This window comes from Thermobia domestica, chromosome 2 (genome assembly GCF_964235325.1).
Source record: "Thermobia domestica chromosome 2, izTheDome1.hap1.1, whole genome shotgun sequence".
Lineage (NCBI taxonomy): Eukaryota > Metazoa > Arthropoda > Insecta > Zygentoma > Lepismatidae > Thermobia > Thermobia domestica.
Genome location: NC_137455.1, coordinates 126,762,933 through 126,784,083, shown reverse-complemented (window position 1 = coordinate 126,784,083; position 21,151 = coordinate 126,762,933). Strand labels below are relative to the sequence as shown.

The following is a 21,151-nucleotide window of genomic DNA, read 5'->3' as shown; positions in this document are numbered from 1 at the left end:
AACCCTCAGAAATGTGTAGATAACTACTATGCATAAAGATACGTGAGGAATGAATAAACGTAGTGCAATTTTGGTAGAACAGCAGATACTGTATACATGAGAACAAGTTTATGCCTGTGAAAGCGTGAGAGTGAGAATCTCAAAATGAAAAAATGAAATGAAATCTTTGAGTTTTACATCCCACGTTATGCGGGTTAGGCTAAAGGAGACGGTGATGATGAGTGATGAATGAAATGGTGGAATGAAGAAAGACGGAGGAAACGGAAGAACCCCGAGAAAACCCACGCACACGGTGTTTGTCCACCACAAAGTTCACTTGACGGCGGCTGGGATCAAACCCGGGACCCCAGGCACCAGAGGTGAACGCTCTACCACTGAGCCACCGCGGTCCCAATCACAAAATGTATTTCAAACAACAGCAAATAAAAGTGAAAAGAAAATATTTTTCTTACCTCGTATTCATAACTAAAGCAAATAATGCAATCCTTTGCCGAGGTTATGCTAAATTTATAGTGTGTATGTAGTGTTAAGAAAAAATACCCTTAAGAACTTCTTCTTCTTCTTCTTCTTCTTTTTTTTTTACATAAAAGATATATCGTTCCAATCTACACCTCCTCCAATTCATTACACCTCCCCGAAGAAAATTTCTGGCAAATGTCCTGAGAAGATGTCCAATGTAAGTAACATGAGAAAGATGGAAATTTTAATTTTTCGTGATTTATTTAGGTAACGCTAAGGAAAACGTACAAGAAAACCGATATAAACTAAAATTCTGACCAAAGCATATATTAACTAATAAATAATAGCGTTATAGTTTTGGCAAATCAACTTTGCTTTCATGAGACACATTAATTAGATAATATGTCTGATGAAGGCAAAATTAATTTTCTGAAACTATAACGCTATTATTTATTAGTTAATATATGCTTTGGTCAGAATTTGTTTTTTTTTATTGTATACAAGAAGTTGCGAACCTAAAATGAGTGGTATTCAAGCATATTGAATTTCAAGTTTTGTACCGAACTACCTAAAATATGAGACTATAGGTCCAAAAAAGGCCCGTTTAAATAACGGATAATTTCCTCATCATCCTTTAGATCAGGGGCACCCGAAGAAAATTTTCTAGAGGGGACCCATCTCCATGGTTGCTATATTTTGTCTGGCACTTCTGATATTACAGCTCTGCGACCAATATGATGCCCGGGACATTTTGGTCGTTTCTTATAGACTTTGAGACGTTGAGTCCGAAAATAAAGTCAGAATTTGCCCATCACGTCACGTTTTCTTAAAATGTGATCATTATTATTATCCTAAAGTTGCCGGATAGGGATTTCAAAAGATGAGTAGACTTTCACGTTGGCAGTCCTGGTGACGTCCCTAATTGCCACATAGACATGAATGATACCTCGTTGGAAAGCTTATGGAGCACAGATTTTATCTAGGTATCACTCATGCTCCTCCGTTCCATATCCTTAGAAGTAGAAGAAGAGGAGGAAGAAGCAATTTGTTTCCCTATTTCTTTTTACTTTTTAAGATCTGGCAACCCTGATCGTTGACGTACGCACCAAAAAATTCTCACAAGTAGACCATACATTGGGTTCACTTCCATTAAAACATGAGGAGCGTAGATCCAATGGCAAGGGAGAAAAAAATTCGGAACCCCGACCTTAGTGTGGTCACCTTGTATTTCACCATCACCATTTTTCTCCCGTTTGGCAGCCCTGGCGACATCAAATTGTCATAGGGACATGAATGATGCCTCGTTGGAAAGTTTATGGAACACAGATTAAAAGTATGACTCATGTTCCGCCGTCCCATACCCTTAGAAAAAGAAGAAAACCGTAACATGTTGCCAAAGCTAAAAAAAACACAGTTTTGAAAAAATCTTGCACTGCCTAAGGATTCTGCTTAGTTATTAGAATCTCGATTGAAATTTAGAAAAATCTACTTGCGCCAGGTACAATGTTTTCTTGGTACCGGTCTCGTGAAAAGTGTTTGTTCCATATTTCGCTGAAGAACAAACTCTTGTATATTGTAATGGTATTTGTAGTTTGATGAGATAGTGTCAAATACAATACAATACAATGCATCTGATTGGAGCTTGTTCATCGATTTATCTAAAAGCTGTCCTCCTGTATAATGGCATTACAGATGCATCTCTTGCAATTAGCCACTCCACTCACGTGAAAGAAACGTATGAGAGTCTGAATTTAGTACTGGAGAAAATACAGTATGAAGAACACGGGTGGTTGGTATGTGGTCACTTTAAAATGCTCTCTATGTTATTAAGACAACAAGCAGGTTATACTAAATATCCATGTTTCCTTTGCTTATGGGACAGTCGTGACAAAGAAAGTCATTGCACCGACAAACAGTGGCCACGAAGAGGTGCATTCCAGCCTGGAGTGGCAAATGTTGTGAGTGAGGGCCTAATTCCTGCTAATAAAGTTCTGCTACCACTGCTCCACATCAAGTTAGGTCTTGTAAAGCAATTCATCAAAGTTCTCCTTAAAGATGGTGAATGTTTCAAGTATCTGTGCTCCAAGTTTCCAGCTTTATCAGATGGAAACTGAAGGAGAACATTTTGATTGCACCTGATATAAGGAAACTCGTCGCGACCCTCGGTTTCTTGAACGGACAAATGACACTGAAAAGCAAGTTTGAATTGCTTTAGTAGAATTGGAAAAGTTCTTGGGCAATTGTAAAGTGACAGATTACAGGGAAGTTGTGCAAAATATGTTGGCAGCGTTCAAAACTCTTTTGTTGTTCCATGAGCTTAAAGATCCATTTCTTGCATTCTCCTGGTGACTACTTTCCCGATAACTTGGAAGCTTACAGTGAAGAACAGGAAGAACGGTTCATCAGTACTTAAAAGGTAATGGAAGAAAGATATCAAGGCAAATGGAGTGTTAAGATGATGGAAGACTATTGTTGGATGATTGTCAGGGACATTCCCGTAGCATCATAAAAACAGAAATGCACCAGGGGAAGTCTACAAGGCTAAAAGAAGCGCTTCTATAATCATCAATGGCAGGTAACCTTTATTCCAATTTCATGAATGTCTTGTAGTTATTAATAGGCAATAATCTTTTCGCTGGATCTACGATAGGTACTGGAGTGATTTGGAATATATTTCATGATGCATAGAATGATTTGGGTGACTTTTGTTTACGTGAAATTATAGAGCAGGGTTACCAACCAAAAAATTAACAAATGCCTTTTTTCAAGAGAGGGATTTTTCCGTATATTTTCAGTAGCTAATTTCCCCACTGGTAGTGGATACCGGAATGATCGTAATATTGCATGGAATCATGGTATTAAAGGAATAAGTTGATAAGGAATTTATTTCTCTGTTGCAATTACGAAGGGCATAGGAAATCTCTAAATTAATTAGGATGGACTGGGGAAAATTTTAGAAGGAAATAGGTAATATTTTAATATATTTTTTTCCCACTTCAGCTTTATCCGACCCTCACCAAATTTGCAGATTATGTTACCAGTATTTGAAAGTTGTTTCTCGAGTATAAATTATATTTTCATTACGCAAGGTTGCTAGCTCACGAAAATCGGACTTTTTAAAAAGTAAAGGTTACTTTTTCCCAGTTTTCAGTCTATAATTCCCCACCGGTACATCTGACTAAAAATATTCCAACATTTTCTAAAGGTGTGGTCTCGGACGATTAACAGAATGTTTTACTCATTCCGCTACGATAATCAGGGTCGGGACAATATGGGCGGTATTCAGAGAGAATTCGTCAATCGAGGTTTAGTGTCAGACTACAGGTATACTAACTCTTTACTAAGGAAGGTGCACGTTATGGTATTCAGTCTACATTGAGTACAACTAAAATGATGATTTGGGTATGATTAACTTATATAAACCCATTGGGCGGTATTCAGAGAGAATGCGTTAATCGAAGTTTAGTCACAGACTAGTTAAAGTCATTCTAGCTCTTGACTAAGGAAGATGCAGTTTTTGGTATTCAAAGTCTACTTTCAGTACTACTAAAACGTTGATTAGGGTATGATTAAATAATATAACCTCAATGCATCGAGTGAGAAAAATAAATGTGGCAACTACGGAAAAGTAGAAGTGCGCATGCATAGTCTGTAAAAATGAAAAGACATGAAATACGAAATGTTGTGTCGCACGCTAAACCGTGGGTAAAAGATTAGCCTCTGCTCTAGATTAATTCATCAGATGTGATTAACTTCGTTACATACTACGTCCTAACCAGAGACTCTGAGTCAGTTGTTAATCAGACTTCAAAATGCCTCTGCATAAGGCTCAATTCATCGGGTGAAAAAATGTGGCAACAACGGAAAATTATCGCATGTGTAGTCTGTGAAAATGAAAATATATGAAATACGAAATGTGTCGCACGCTAAACCGTGGGTAAAAGATTAAACCTCTGTTCTAGGCCTCTGTTCTAGATTAATTAGTCACATGTGATTAACTTCGGCAAATACTACGTCCTAATCAGAGATTCTGAATCCAATTTTGATAAGCATTCTTTAGTCAACTCCGTAGTATGACTTTAGTCAGACTTTAAAACGACTCTGCATAAAGCCCTATGTCTCTAAGTAAAAATTTACATACAGAAAAAAAATCGGTTGGATTTTTAAGGGAATTATTCATTTGCCTGAAAACCTGACGTGATGCAGGACAATGAAGGTCATTTTTGGTTTCGAAATCAATAAGGATCAGCAAACATATGCAGGGCATCAGAAAACAAGTATAATTTTGCAGACCTGTGTATTTAATATACGTGGTTTGCTATATTACGTATACATTTTCGTGAGGCAGGGAGGCGTGGGCTCCACTCTGGCATCCCTTTCGGGCGCCCATGTTTAAGATGTAAAAAATGAAAAAATATTCCGCCTTATATAATAAAAATAAAAAAAATATGCAGATTCCTTTTGACGAATGATTAACATCATAGTAAAGGCTTGACTACTGCAGGAAAAAAAGTTAATCTAACTTTTTAGCATGGCAGGAATCACGCATCAGAACGACTCTGGATAAGGCCTATTCACTTTTGGCAAATTTCCTTTGGGTTAGTCTCAAAAAGCTACAATCATGCCAAATTTCAACTTTCTACATCAACCAGAAGTACCCGTTGGTTTATGTTAATGAATAAGTACATGTAGTTTTACACAGTTTGCTCAAGACAAGGTCTTGAGTAGGTATAAAGTACTGTATAGATAGGGTCCTAGTTAGTTTTTGCCTCTTTACGTTTGTACGCTGTACAACTTTTGCTGTTGCTGGTGTGGAATTAAGCCCGAATAGGGTCTTTTCTTGAGCTGGAGTTTAAACACTGAATGTGACCTTTGGGCAGATGGCAGCATTGGTTTGATCAGCAACACCATTTGCAAATTAGGGTGGTCACGTTTGGGTGAAGTCACTCTTTTGTCTGTTTAATTCTTTTGCTTGAGTTTGCAGTACTAGGTGAGTTAAGTCTATATAAATTATGCTATAGTTTAAAATTGAGTAAAATAATTTAAAACTGTTAGTACATTAGAATTTTTAGGTATATTGGTGAAGTTTGTTCGTGCGTATAAAGCTTTTGTTATTTTCGTTCTTGGTGTTGTAATACGTGAACAAAAGTACCTAGTCTTATTTTAACATTCTTTTCTCAGTAACTATATTTCATAGAGATGCTTAATATTATGAAGTATACTCGCATAAGTCAGTAAGGTTTTAAATTTCAAGGGAAATCGCGCCATAGTATTGTACTATAAACGCCATAAATTGGTAGTCTCGAACCCAGTACGTTGTATAAGTTGAAGGTTGAGGTTGGAATGCAGCAGAATCAGTTGCATTCAATTATTGTAGGTTACTTTGGTCAGGATTTTTCACTAATTTAATTTACTCAGTTCCATTAAATTAGATATATGTATTTCTAGGTTCTCTGTAAATTAGTTTCTCCGAATTTGTGGTTTCCACGCGGGAACCGCCATGTTGATCTCGTAAAACGTGGCGTGTAGGAAATAATTTGGATCCGTGGTGTTAGTAGCAGAATTAATTAGGTACAACATATGTGTGTAGTAGGCTAAGTTTTATAAGTTCCTGTGATATACATGTGCTCCATTTTGTTTTGGTAGGCAATGATTTCGTAATTTATAACCTTGAAAAGAAAATGCTGATTCATGCGTAACTGATCAGTGAGTTCGGAATGAAGTTTGTTTCTTGGTTTACACCGAAACGTAAGTTTTTTTTTTTCCACAAAGCGGTAAGCATATACGTGTTCTGTGAATTTACGGTAGCATATTCTTTTTCCTCGTAGTTTTTGGTAATGGTAAATCCGAAAGTTATTACTGGTTGCATCAGATGGGATATTACTTTATTTCAGTTTGAGAAATGGTTTGAGCTTTGTCATTAATACTTCAGGTAATTATTTCTTAATAAAAAGGTTGCAACAAACAAATTGAGGCAAGCCGGCAATGAATTGCGTGGCATTTTTTCCGAAGTTGGGCGTCTGCTTTCGCCACGTTTTTTCGCTGTTATCTCCTTTCCACATTTTCTGCAATTTGTTATTAGGTTCATTAATCCGTGCTCTTCACATACTTTTAAAAGATTTTGCTCGTTATCAATGTATTGCTTCACAAATGTTAAAACTGTTACTTCATTGCCCTTGTACATTCGCCATGTTGATAACATAAATGCTCGTTACTTTCCCACAATGTAGCTGTTCTGTTACCTTGCGCCAAGTAGTTCCCTCCGCTCGCCGTATAGTCCCATGTTGATAACCGGTTATCTATAATAAGTAAACAAATTTTTTCGAGACCCTTATATATTATCAAGCACACAAACGATTAAATTATCCATATCTTTCCTGTAAATTTTAAAAATTTTCATGTAAACGGACACCCGACTTTGGAATTGAACCCAATTGCGTTAATTACGCAGGGATGGTTACACATCAAAACAGGAAATTGCATTTAAGTTAATTTGTCATATTATAAATTAAATGGTGTTTACTTTGTGCCGACCAGTGACTCCATAGTATTAGTAGTAGTAGGAACGGGTTAGAGGCACTGCAGGGTTTGGTTGGATTCTATTCTTCCTGAACTATTGTGGAACGGTCAGATGAATCGGTTCTAGTCAATGGTCGGCACAAAGTAAACTCTTGCCTAAGAATTAAGTGAATTCATACAGTACATAATAATTTAAACCTTAATTACTTTGATGAGAAGAGTCTCTGTGGCCGCACGGAGTTTGTGGCCATCATAGTATCCGTGATTTTTTTTTTTTTGGGGGGAGGTGGTTAGTTTCTTTATATATTTTCATTCCACCAGTTCTTTTATAATCATTCGCTTTCGTTAATCGTCCGTCTCATTAAACGTAAAGAGCAGGCAAGGTTCTATAACACAGGTCTCCCTTCCCATTTAGCTATAATAAAGACTGAAGACAGTCAAGCGGGGTTCTGACCCGCCTTCACTCGCTTACGCTCGCTCGGCAATACTGTGTGAATTAAACTTTGCTAGAGAAAGGAACCGACCTAGCTATTAATCTACATGGGGGGGGGGGGCTGTGTTCTTTAACCTTTCCAAGAGCATAATTATGGGACATGAAGCTTGATGTTTATTTGGCTACAAGCAATTGTTTCTAAAAAATGTTACAATTTCGGTAGTTTCTGTTCACATTAGGTTAGTTTGTTAGGTTATATTAGTGTAGCGGTACGGCATAATTTTCCAAAATATGGTAGCAATTCGCTTATTTCTGCTTATATTACGTTAGTTCAGGTTGGCTTAGGTTAGTTTGGGTTTGGTTACGTTGTTAGGTCTAAGTACTTGTATCATCCATTTCTCCTGTAAAATTTGTGGTTTTTACGTTTCTGGACCCTTTCTGCTAAACCCGTTTATTTTAATGAGTGCGTGTTAAAGTTTGCTCTAAACCCTTTTGTACAGTTACATGCAATGTACTGCCGCTGGCCAGTTGCGGCCTCGATTAAAATTACCTGACCCGCAATATTGATCCTAATCTTATCTTACAAACGAAGGTAGTGGCTGTCGTTGTTTTTAATATCTAAAGTGTTATCCCTATAATGTGTAAGTTGAAAATAAACAAAATCTCGGCTCCCTAAAGAGTTTATTCGTCACTTCTCTGATGGATGTCCCTGAGGATAATTGCAGAGCGACATTATAGTCTTGGTTGATATTCTTACGTCTGTTGTACAGCGGTGGACACTTCTAAATGGTACACCTTAGCCGTAAATCTGCATATGGCTGTACCATTTAGAAGTGTCCACCGCTGTACAAGGGTTAAGTGGTCATTATGTACGGTGTTCATGAGCACGATCTAGGGGAAATGTATTGTAAATATCGTGTATAACTGAATGAAATTTTTGTAGAGTAATCCTATTCACTAATAAACTTCTTGAAACATGACTAGTCATAGCTTACCGGTACTGAGATTAAAGAAAACTTAGTACCTATGTAAATAAAGATAAAAATTATAATGAATGATCGTTAGCTCTATTAAGAAGTTATGAATATTAAGTACATACTGATACTTGTTAGCTTCGAATGAACCGACATATATAAAACTTTATCACTTAAACAAGGTAAACATTTGTATTAATAAAAAAACCGATAGAAGTGTAATATACTGTTGGTTTGGTACTTATTACCTTGACGGGGATAAATAGCCTCGATGTTGACACCCCCCTTAATGGTCCCAAAGCTAAATGAACGGCCATAATATTCATTCAAATTTATAACCTATCGAAGATATGAATGCCGTTCATTTAGCTTTGGGACTTCTTTGCCTTATTTAAAATTAAAATCTGACAGATGCAAGTTCCTTTTATTACATTAGTGGTTTGTTTCGGCCTTCATCAAAAATTTCCGTATTATGTATAAGGTAGACTAAGCTAATGGATAAGAAACTGAAATTTTGCAACATGCAGGTATTGGCATGGGACAGTTTGGCATACTCGGCGATACCATAAGGTTAAATGTTACCAATCCAGTATAAAGTTGTAAGTAATTTCTCCACGTCAGGTTATTGCATTTCAAATCTACATATAAACAGGAAAAAAAAATCTTATTGCAGTGTTGCTGCACCCTTATTGCAGTGTTGCAAGTTAGACTACAGTATCACGAACAACGAAGAATCACCAAACTTGGGAGGGTATTACAATAGTACTTTGACGTTGGACATTGCGGTGGTCGTATGACGTATTTCGAACTAAGTTACAAGTAATTGAAGATTTGACCTTTTTCAAAGTATTTTATTTCGAAAAAGTTTTACCTCTAGTGTGTGGGGGTCCCTGGTTCCACCCCAGCTCGGACCAAGTAGTTTGTGGTGGACAATGTTCGTGGGTTTTCTCGGGGTTCTCCCGTTTCTTCCTACTTTATTCATTCCACCATTGCTTTAGTTTCTCATGATCAGTCTCCTTTAGCCTCGCTGGCAGAATCATGGAACGTAACAGATTTCATTTAATTTCTTACTGTTGAGATAAGTATGACATCCAATGTCGTAGATGGTTTTCAAGACAAACATCATAGTGCCGTTTACAGCAATTTGATATCAAACCATTCGGGGATAGTAAGGGTAATATTTCATATATTGCTTAGTGGCATGTTTGAGAACTTTGTAAAACAACTTTTCATTTACTGTGCTATAATATAAGACCAGTACTTTTTGGTAGACGTAATAATTAAAATAAGTTCAATTACATAATTTAAGGAATGCTGTGAACGTCAGTTTTTCTGATTTCTCCAAAATGGTTTGATACAAATTGCTGTATGCGGCGTTGTGATCTTCACATCTGTTGAAAACTAATTGGATGAGATGCTTACCTAACGGAAGTTTTCAAAATAATAACTTTTGGAAAAAACAAAATATTCAGATTTTGTAACTTCGTCGTATTCATTAGAAGTCCATCATATGATTATGGTATTAGACACAAAAATACTTTGGATGTGCATTATTGCATTTGTCTTTGTTTATAACTGGTGTAGAGGCCACCAAATTTTTTATATTTCGTCATACGTGTAGATTTGAAATATACTAATCTTACATAGTGTTACTCGAAGAAGAAAAAAAAACTGTGTTGGCAGTACGGCTGACTTTGTAAACCGAACGATATTCCTTGCTGGTATTTGAAGGGTGCAAAATTTCGGCTTTTTGGTTCATTTGTTTAAATGTTACAAGATCGTATAAAGATAAATGGTCCAGACCGAAACGTACATTCAATTTATGGTAGTAAATACTTACTTTTTACAATTCATTACAAATATGCGTCAGATATTCTGCAGAACAGTGGGCTGGATCAGCGTACATGCTAATTTTAAAAATTATATAATCAATAACCCATGTGGTTATAGAAGAGTATCAAGGTTCAAGAAAATTACTGTTTTAGGAATTTCAAAACATTTGTGGATTTCAATAGTGTGATGGAAGGTTTGAAGACTAAAGATGAGGGCCGCGGTGACTTAGTGGTAAAGCACTAATCTCTGACGCGTGGTGCATGTATTTCGATCCCATTTCCCACTAATCTGACAGCGTGTGCATAGGTTTTTGAGTTCTATTCTTAATGTCTTTTCTCTGAAAAACTCAATATACACTTTACCAGGGCGCAAAATTCCGGTGGCCATTGGCGACTAGGAATTTACAGCTGGAGACCGCTGTTGAGAAGGAATGGTTTACATGTATGAGTTGTCCAGATCAAAATTATCCTGAATCTGATTGTCTGATTTTGAAATTTTGTGTCCTGATGTGATGTCTTAGGTCCCCACCACGGCCTTTGGTTTGACTCACAATGTACGTAAGAGATCATTTTTGGATTGGCGAGTGCGTCTAACTTCTAAATTTTGCGCCCTGCACTTTACATTTTCTGAACAACATTGAGCTGTGACGTCAGTGAGAGGTCTGCTTCCATCTTGTACAGTAGCAGTTGTCCTGCCTGGCAAAAGATTATCCTGACATTTTTTCTAATAAAATCTGAACTTGGTTCTAAAAGAAATCCCGCTATTATTCACGTAGGCTAAGGGACTTTACATAAACTTAATTGCGTTGAAATGCACTTTAATTGTGCCAACTGTTTCAACAGTGTTGCCTGCGTCAGTATCTGAAAAACTAATGTAAACTTTCACCTGCTTATATGGTTGTACGAATTTTTTATCTATACCAAAGCAAGACATAGTGGTATTAAGTGTTGGACGGATCAAGTAATAATTCCAAGTACTATTTTGTGCTCTTATTTGTTAGTAAAATAAGTACAGAAAGACAAAATAAGCATTATACCATCACTTTAAAATTTGGTGTGGTAAAGCTGTAAATGCTGAAGGCGGTGTAACTACAATTTGTCCATCCATATTATCCAGCACTATCGTATTACTGGAATCATTCCTGTAAGGCGCATTTTCAGAATTTGACTGCTCAGCAACAGGAAGAAGATACAAACTTGCTAAAGAATCGTGATTTGTCCTTTCCAAATGTTAGGATTTGTTTTTAATCTAGTGTTTTGAAAACATTCATACGTAATAGATGCTGAAACTTTGCCCAGTGACGCGTTTTCTGGAAATTAAAGCGCGTTCAGGCAGTTTTTAGTTACTTTACACATCATTTGACGGTACACGTTGTTCTATGATAATTTAGGACAGTAGGGAAGTTTAGCAGTCATACAATCTGTTCATGAAGAATAAAGTTGAATAGTGAGAAGCGTTCAATATACGTACTAATATTTAAGTTACTAGGGAGAAACTGGACGAAGGGATGTGAAAGATTTCCCTAAGTCTACACCAATGTTTTTTTGCTTGGCATACAATACATAGTTTTTATATTTCTATAAGGTAAAGTACTGCTAATCAACACCTAGGCATGCCTAAGTTGAAAGTTGTAATTTGAACGGTATATAAAATTTGTGACGTAAGGTATCACTAAGGCACGGACTTGGCGTGGAAGGCAGTTGGAATTATAATATAGTATCTGGATCTCGGATCGCATTACGGTTAGAAACCAGTGCTATTCGGACCTTGGGAAAATTTGGAAAATACTAGTAAGTTGCCGTACGTCAAATGCTTTCTTAGAAATTTTATATAGCCACCCGTCATTTCTCACAATATTTTTTGGGCTTATTTCTTATAACGTTGAGAATTACAAATGTGAGAAGGGAAATATTTATCAGAATTTAGCGTATGTATGATTACGAAAACAAACTATAGAATGTAAAATTCTCACACTAATGTAAGTTACACTCAATAGAAAGTGGGACTGGTTGATTTTTCAAAACTTGTCATTTATTACACACATTACAGTTAGAAAGAGTAATCTATAGGTTACTATATGAAGCACCGGAGCAGGAAGTTTGGGCGCGAAGCAGTCCACGATTGGCTGCTTCGGCATGGTGGTTCGTTCTTAGGTCACTGAGAACTGTCATATTGTCAGATTCCTTGTCCTTATTGGAGATAACGCTGTTCTTTTTACGCCGCCCAAACGTTTTCCTTTACGTTAGATATAAAGGACATAAATTTGCTTTCGGGTGTCACAGGCTACCTAAAGTAAATTTTATTTGGTCTATTCTTCCTATTTCAATGTATAGCTAGTGCCTATAAGTGACTGTTTTTATGAAATCTGAAATAACTTTGTATTAATAGAGTATCAACTATCCGGCCTAATGGCCAGATCAAATAACAAAAAAGTATTCAATAAATACTTACCTAGTACTTCCTAAATCACCCATAGCATTAAAAGCACCATTTTTATTCCAGAAACTAGCTCTTATTCGTTTCTTCTGACCTCTTTGTACTACGTAATGAACACTTGTTTTGTACCACGCATTTTCATAATTTATTATAGAAATAGAAAATATGTACGGTATTGTACACATTTTAAGAAAGTTAATGATATTTGACTCAAAAAAATCTAGTATACAGTGTAGTGTGAATATGTAGTGACATCTTTAAAATAACTAAACATTAACGAATAACGTACGTCTTTTTACACAAATTACATGTCCTTATTACATATGTCCTATTTTATTAAAAGGAAGTTTTTAAAACTAAGCCGCATAGTATCGAGACCGGATAGTCAGTAGTTTACTGCGGTTTCTTCCAGTTTTTTTTTTTTTTTTTCAACTGGTAGAGACAAGTTGTGCATAATGTTCAGAAACTTTGTTGTGTTCAAGATATTTATAGTTTTTGCAAAATTATTTGTGGAAGATCTTCGAAATTTCCGTTGCCTATTTTCATATTTTAGTGTCTAAACATCCGGCCTCTAGTTACGGAATTTGTTATAGCATATGTAGGTAGGCTAACGTATTTGGATAAGAGGTTTTGCGCCCAGACGGCCGCGCCCAAATGTCATGGACCCTGAAGCACACAATGCTTCATACAGTAGTATGCGTCTACACAATCACCGTACCGATTTATGCATTTGTCCCAGTGTTGTACTAGACGATGTATGCTTAGTGCACTGTGCACACACTTTGCTGTACTGCAGATGAGTGGTGTGAGCGGATCCTTTGCTAGTTCACAGGTTCTCAGCAATGAATTTGAGATACCTGGGTATGGCATGCTGTACTTTTTTTTATTGATGCATAAATTTAATTGTCTCTAGGTTGACTGGACTAATTTGAGCTAAATTTTTCGCACTTGATATTTTGAAATTGTGCATTAATTTTAATGTAACTTTGCAATGATTTCACGTGTGAAGTCTATATTCACAATATAAAAGATCAGTACAACGTATTTTGGGGTCATCCGCGGATAAGTCAATTGACTCATCACCTTTGTAATCAAGGTGGTCCCGGATTCGAGTACGGATGGATCAGATTCTCGCAGGTGAGGAGTGATTCGGATCACACTGTTAAGCTGAGGATTGCCAGACTTTTCAAAGATATTACAAATTTTACAAGAGGTAAGTGGAAGACATTTGATGAGATTAACACATGGTTTCACATTGTAACGCAGAATTGTGATTGGAGAATGAGACAGTTCCATTAGACATTTACAACACAAAACAAAGTATAATTCCATGTGGGAAATCGAGGCTCGGATTCCACATTAAGCTATAGGTCCTAGTCTTACTAACTTCGGGAGACTGTACAATCAAACCCAACCAACCAGATGATAAAAATCTTCGCTGCATTGTAATCGTATTTTAACGAAGATTAGATATCATTGTCTTACGTTCTTCAACCTTCAAAAATACTTCCAGAACATATCGAGGTTCATAAGCACTTGAAATTCTACTCTTATTAGTTCAGTGGCATCTGTTTTTAACATCAGTATATCACTATCGTTCGAAACTGCGATATGATAGACTGTTGACAGGAAGGCTTAGATGCTAAAATCATATTAGTTTTAATCAGAAGGTTAGGGATACTGGGTAAATAGGGTAAAACGCGACCTGTTGTATTTTTTCTCTGAACACTAAACATGCGCTTACCTGTTTTAAATACGGTTTTCTTTTAACAATAGAAACTCGGACCAAAGCTTAAAACCCACTGTATTTTAAGTTATAATAATTAACGGTTTCGGATTATAATAATTAACGGTTTCGGATATCTAACATGTCCTTCAGACACTATCAAACATAAATGAAATTGCTGTATATATATATATATATATATATATATATATATATATATATATATATATATATATATGTAATGTTGACAAATTTTAAATTCTTTCATATATATATATATATATATATACACAAACATTATGAAAAAGTTTAAATTCTTTTAAGAGACATATATATAGTCATAGTTATATTTTTTTTTATTCTATTTGCTGAGGCCTTCAGCCAATCCCGTAAGTCTTGTTCACTATCCAACTAATCACGTTCCGCCGTTTTTAGTTCTTATAAGGGCCTTTATTTTCTTCTGGTCTACCCTATCCAAACTTCCTTGCCATAATTCATTAATAGGTTGGCTGCCTGTCCAGTTCATCAGTTTCTCTTCCTACCTTCCTTTATCCAGTCTGCTTCTTTCCACTTCCTTATTTTCTGTCTCCAATACTCCGTCTATCCCAATTAATTCCGTGGTTAGCCTCCTTAACATGTTTGTATGTCATTGGTATCTTTCTTCCTCTTGGTTGTTTTATCCTTGCATTCTCTTTCCTGTCCTATATATAACATGTCGCAGTTTTCACACCATACCCTGTAGATGACTCCTTCCTCTCCATTAATCTTTTTGGTGCCTTTTCTATTCTTCTTTATTTATCTTAATAAACTTTCTCCACTCTTTCTATAAATTCTGACCCCTCCTTTCTTCAATAAATTCTTCAGTTTCTCAGTTTCTTCTTCCATACTCTCTATACCATGCCATTTTCTACTCATTCTCTTCATTCTTTCTTTTCCTGCGTTCTTCCTTCTCTGCTCTCCTTCCTTCCTTCCTCTTCGTCCTCCAGCATTTCTGTTTTTCTGATATGAAATTTCTCTTCGTACTCCTATCCACATCGTTCCTCTCATGTCAGTACACCCCCACTGAGCACTTTCTGGTACCACCTCGTAACCATCCTTTCTCCTTGTTTTATTATGGTCATTTATTCTTCCATTTTCTTACAACTCCATTTCCAAGCTTATGCCTTTTTCTTCTACACTGTCCTTGAATTTCTGTCTCCTAGTCCCTTTTCACAAGCCTAAACAGTCATCCATGTACCTACAAAACATGATCAAGTTCTTATCCCCTTCTTTTACCTTTTTCTCCCGTTTGTTCATAACTATTTCTGCCAATACTGGGCTCAGCCTCGAATCTATACTGATTCCATTTCTTATTTTCACCACTTTCTCCCCTATTATACCATAATTGTTTTCCAGTATTACCTCCAAAGCCTTAACTACCCTCTTTTTGTCCATCCTTTCATACTATTACTTCCCATCCCTTCCTCTAAGACACTTATTTTCGATTTTCTACTGAGGCTCGCGAACATAGCCTTAACATCAAGACTGAACGTAAGTGTTCTGCCTCCACTAAGATCCACTCTCCTTAACACCTCCTTGGTTTCTTCTTTTTCCTGCTCAATTCTTGTCCTTCTCTTATGCTTTCACAAATCTCCTTCAACTCCTCTAGTGGCTCCCAGTAGTTATCTCTACAGTCTAGTACTTGCCTAAGCTTCACCTCTTTCTTGTGTAATTTTGGGAAACCTTTCATTCTTGGTATTTCATATCCCCCAAGACCACTACCCTCGTCTTTGCTTTTTTTCTCTACACCATCCTAAATTTCTCCCTTTCATCAGTCTTACTTTTTCTTTAAAACTTCTCTCCCACTTCTCCAAATTCTTCATAACCACTTCTGTCAGTCAGTCTTCTATTTCACTTATTCTCTCTGTAGTCTCCCTACTCCTTCGTTCTTCTTTTTCTTCTAATTACACTCCACACTAGTTCTTTTTCGGCCTTTTTTAGTAGTTTCTTAAACCTCACAGATGTGTGCTCTTCTCCTTTCTTCGTTATTCTGAGACCTCTTGGTGTTACTTCTTCGAAACACTTTTAGGAACCATATTTGCTGTAACTTCACTCTCCCTTCTCCTATTTTTCCATATGTATATACTCCTTTTCAGTCTTGGAGTCACTTCGATAGCAACACTATCCGATGGCTTTGGATTGATTATTTTAACAAAATGGTTTTCTTACCTAAGTATACTTATCAGTGAGGTGAAAATGAATCCAGAGAAACTTTACATTGTGTTTCATTAATTCAATAGATTAATCATGGTTGCTTCTCATATTTGTATAGTTAGACCGCAGGTCTTGGTAGTGAAATATTACTAATACAGCATTGCTTTGACAATTGCGAGCAACAGTTGGTCGAGAGTAGTATCAAGGTATTGTCTGAAGCATTTAACGGTATTATGGCTTGTCAATTATTGGCTGTATATATGCATATTATTGACTATACATGCAATATATAGTAGATATTTGTTGGTAGAGGATGCCAGTGGATGAGAAACTTAATTCGTCATATCATCGAAAGTGCAAGATTACAAGTTATTTATTAGACAGATGGTTCCTCGTCTCCCAGGTCTGATCTATTTGTTCCTTAGTGTTTACTTATTAGTGTTGGTAAGGGTTAAACTTACCCATTGTGAAATTTTCCTCGCAGAATTACTCTCAGGTAACAATCGCACTTTTACTACAGACGGTTGACTGACTCGTCAGTACAAATTTAAGAAAACCACGTCCCTGGAGTTAATATATTGCCCTCGTTATTCTAGTGGTTGATGCGCGTGCCTTTATATTGGTTCCCGGATTCGATTCTTGAAGAACCGTGAGAAATTTGAACACACCATGGTGGTTCGGATTCTACCTCAAATTATAGCTCCAAGTGTCACATAGCCTCGATGCAGAAAGGATTATGTTGAGTTTCCATGTAGAAATAGGTCTACGGTCAGGTGTGCCATTGGTAGCTGAGTGTGCGTACACGAGTAGAAAGCTTTTATTTTTTTATTATTAAATGTGCACCCTGTTAGGACAACTATTATCCAGTGTAAGCTGCATTTGTGGAAGTTGTCTTCAATACAGCGAAATTAAACTACCGCTAATTTTAGTTTTTGTGTAATATCTCCAAAACAAATAAAAATATTCGAAAAGCAGAAACGTAGTGAACTAGACAATACTATTTTGCATGTGATAACTTTACCACAGTTCACCTATCTGTTTCTGGTATGCCGCTATTTATAAAATCCGCAAAAAATACTATATCTACTGTTGCAAATCGGAAGTAGATAGATGACTTGTGATAACAGTATCACATGCAAAATCGTATTGTCTAGTTCACTATTTCTGCTTTTCGAATATTGTTATATGTTTTGAAATTATTACAGAAAATCTCTAAAATTAGCGGTAGTTTAATTTCGCAGTAGTGAGGACCCTTAATGTCATTTGTTTATACCTGACCGGAAACCAGTGATGCTGGGAATACTGTTGCAAGTACATCAAGCTTAACGCGTAGTGGAATTTTAATTTTTTAAATCCCAAGCTCGAAGGATCTACTAGATTTAAGCAGGTCATAGCATTTTGTCGGTAATATTTAAACACTATTAGTGTATTGTTTTTGGAAGCATGAAAATTTTGTTTACCTAATCTGTATGAATATAGATTGTTTAAATATTTGATTTTTTTTTTTTATGTCAATAAAGTTCTTGCGTTGTAAACTAACGTTAGTTTACTTTCTACATGTACTTTATAAATAATGTTTGAGATATTAGTCAGTGATGTACGTGATAAAATGACATTTTAGTTTCATATTCTAATTCAGCTTGTTTATCTCCTTGGTAATCAGTGAGGAATTATTCAGACTATTTTTGAGACAGACCGATATTAGTACAACTTTGCCAGTTTTGAGTGGTTTCATTTATTGCAGTAATATTAAGTTTATCATTCTGTTAAACTTAGTGTTAATGATTTTTTTTTTTCCTTTCAGAAAATTAATCTGACTTGTATTTTGTATCGTACTGCCAGTCTTCATCTATAGGTAAGTTTTTCTTGAAGGCAATTTTTAAATTTTTAGATTAATTTCGTTTATACGTTCTCATCTAAAGATGTCACTATTCCCGGTTTTTACCTCATGATATTTTAGAAATCACAAGATGTCACTATGTTTAATTTTTTTGAGCGTTTATTAGAACTTGATCTCAGTTTTCAGAGAATGAGTGTCAGTCACAGTGAAAAGATGGAAGGGCAAAACATGTTTCTTTTTATGGAATTCGCAAATGCTAGTGACAGGTGTCTTTCATAGTTTTTTTCATTGACCGACACATACTTTCATGTATGAACTCCAGCGGAACACATCGTTCTAACTATGAATTTTTTTCCATATATTTGCAGTATTCTTTAACGTGCTTATAATTGGACTGAATGTAGTTTCCTTAGTAAATATTATTACAGTCGTATAAATATAAATAATGTTCTGAAAATGGCGCCTACGGACTACGAGGCACTGTTCTAAAAAGCAGGGTTGGTTGGTTTAAACCAGCTGGTTTTTTCAAAAATACCAACTGGTTTAAACCAAAAAACGAAAAATGTTCGTAAAAGTGTAAGTGTTTGTAAAATCTTGATGACTAAATTAGTTCTTCTGTACTCCGTAGTACAGTGAAACCTCTCTAAAGCGGACAGGCGTGGGGAATCAAAAATTGTCCGCTATAGAGAGGTGTCCGTCTTAGAGAGGTTTCGATATTTTCTTACGTAAATTAGTAAATAAGGTGATATGTAATTACAAACTATTGAAGGTAATTTATCAAACCGTTCTATGACTGTGGGCATGTCGATATCTGCGGATTCTCCACAAATCGCTTTGAAAGAAATTGTCTAATCCGAAACTTCTCTAACCACTCGTTCGAGACCTTGAAATCTGAAACATTCATTTCTGTTGCTACCTCTAAATTCTTAGCTTTTAGCATCGACTCTAGGATTTTTTTTTTTCATTCCGCACTCTATAAAAACATTCACTTGCACACCAACTTTGTTCAAAGCAATGAGACACAATTTTCATTGTCATTTTCACACCACAACTTTATTAACTTGTCTAGGTTTTATATGATCTCAGGTGCTTGAGTTTTACCGATACAAAAATTTTCAGCTATCCTTCGCACACCTCAGTATTCTTCGAAAATTCAATCAATTCGATTTTAACATTAGCGCTTCTCGTGGCATTTCGAAAGCTCACAACAACTTACACCTTATTGCTTCCGTCTACAAATAGAGGCACTAAGACAATATGCGAATACGTGAACAAAAATTACCAAACATGTCTTCTGCTTGATTCCAGCAAAACAGTAAAATGACGTGTTATCCCAAATGGCAGGCAACTGTCAATCACTTGATTCTAAAACAGGTTGGGTGGGAGTGGAATGCAAGCAAAGGATATGAAGGTGTTGTTAAACAAAGACGCTTCATCTGAGTTTCTGAACAGCCAGTTGACAAGGAAAAATGTTATTACAATGTTTCCTTGGTGATATATGTATGCATTTCTTAAAATGTATTTTTTCTGTATTTTTCAACTTGTTTCTAGAGAAAGTGTCCGTAATATGGAGGTAAATAATACCTATAAGAGACAGAAAAGACTGTCCGTGTCCGTACTAGTGTCCGCTTTAGAGAGGTTTGTCAACATGGTTTTTCCTATTACAGTGTTTGGGGATTACAAAATATGTCCGTTATGAGAGGTGTCCGCTTTATAGAGGTGTCCGTTAGTAGAGGTTTCACTGTACTTTGAAATTGTCCATATGTATTTGTGGGTTATCACGTTTCACTCCCGTATATTATTCGTATTATATTCAGACCTAAATTCCCCATTTATTACTCAAAAAGATTATACTACAAAAGCAACTTTTTTTATATAGCCTTTATATGTTTATAAATGTTTGTTTTCTGATTTTTTTTTTTTTGTAATTATTATTGTGTAATTGCAATCAAGGAAAAATTCTAAATATTGTTTCGTTTCAGTGTTTACTATTGATAGAATACATTGAAATGCCGTACTTTGTGTGTGTGGGGGTCATACAGACCCCACGAGAGGCATTTAGTGAAATGAGAAGTATCTTTGGTATATATTTATGTATAAATGAGTCTGAGCCAAAGTGGATTTAAATAATTCGTATCTTTATACACTTTTCTTACTGATATGTAAATTAAGTTGTTGTATTGCTTTAATTTGGACCAATAAAAGTCGTTAACTAATTTGAACTAAATTAGTTCTTCTGTACTCCGTAGTACTTTGAAATTGTCCATACGTAATTCTGTATAATGGTTTCACTTGTGCAACTGTTTATCTTTTTGTCCTTCTGAAATGACTCTTGGCAGTTATATTAAGAAGCATGTAAAGATCAGTACAACTTATTTTTATCAGGATTCCTTCGTGAGCGAGTCGGCAGACGTATCGCATTTGTGGCCAATTAGTCCTGGTTCCGAGTTCAAATGAAGGACAATTTCTCTCGGATGTAACTCGAGAAGCAGTTTTTATTCCGCTTTAAGCTTATGTGACCCCTTCCAGCATAACCCGGCTGTTGCATAATAACATCAAGGCGAAACACTTATTTCTATCCATATATATGATATGAATATATAGAGCAAATTTTTTAAACCAAAAAGTTTTTTTTTGTTTTTTTAATAAAAACCATGGTTTTTGCCAACCCTGCTAAAAAGTCAAAACGAAAAATGTGTGTGTGTACCTTTCGGGTCCTCTGAAATGGCGAATTGCAC

General features: G+C 36.0%; 1 protein-coding gene across 2 annotated transcripts in view; it reads left to right on the top strand.

Annotated features, from left to right (window-relative positions):
* The first annotated feature begins 5,315 nt into the window (after nt 1-5,315).
* Nucleotides 5,316-21,151, top strand: part of HnRNP-K (Heterogeneous nuclear ribonucleoprotein K) — a 148,293-nt gene continuing 132,457 nt past the window's right edge. The window contains exons 1-2 of one of the 2 annotated variants that reach the window (XM_081745811.1): nt 5,316-5,449; nt 18,378-18,428. The gene's annotated coding sequence lies outside the window, so the exon portion shown is untranslated. Of the gene's footprint in view, nt 5,450-5,955; nt 6,031-18,377; nt 18,429-21,151 lie in introns of those variants that run through there. The other variant, XM_081745812.1, reaches the window with a different exon arrangement.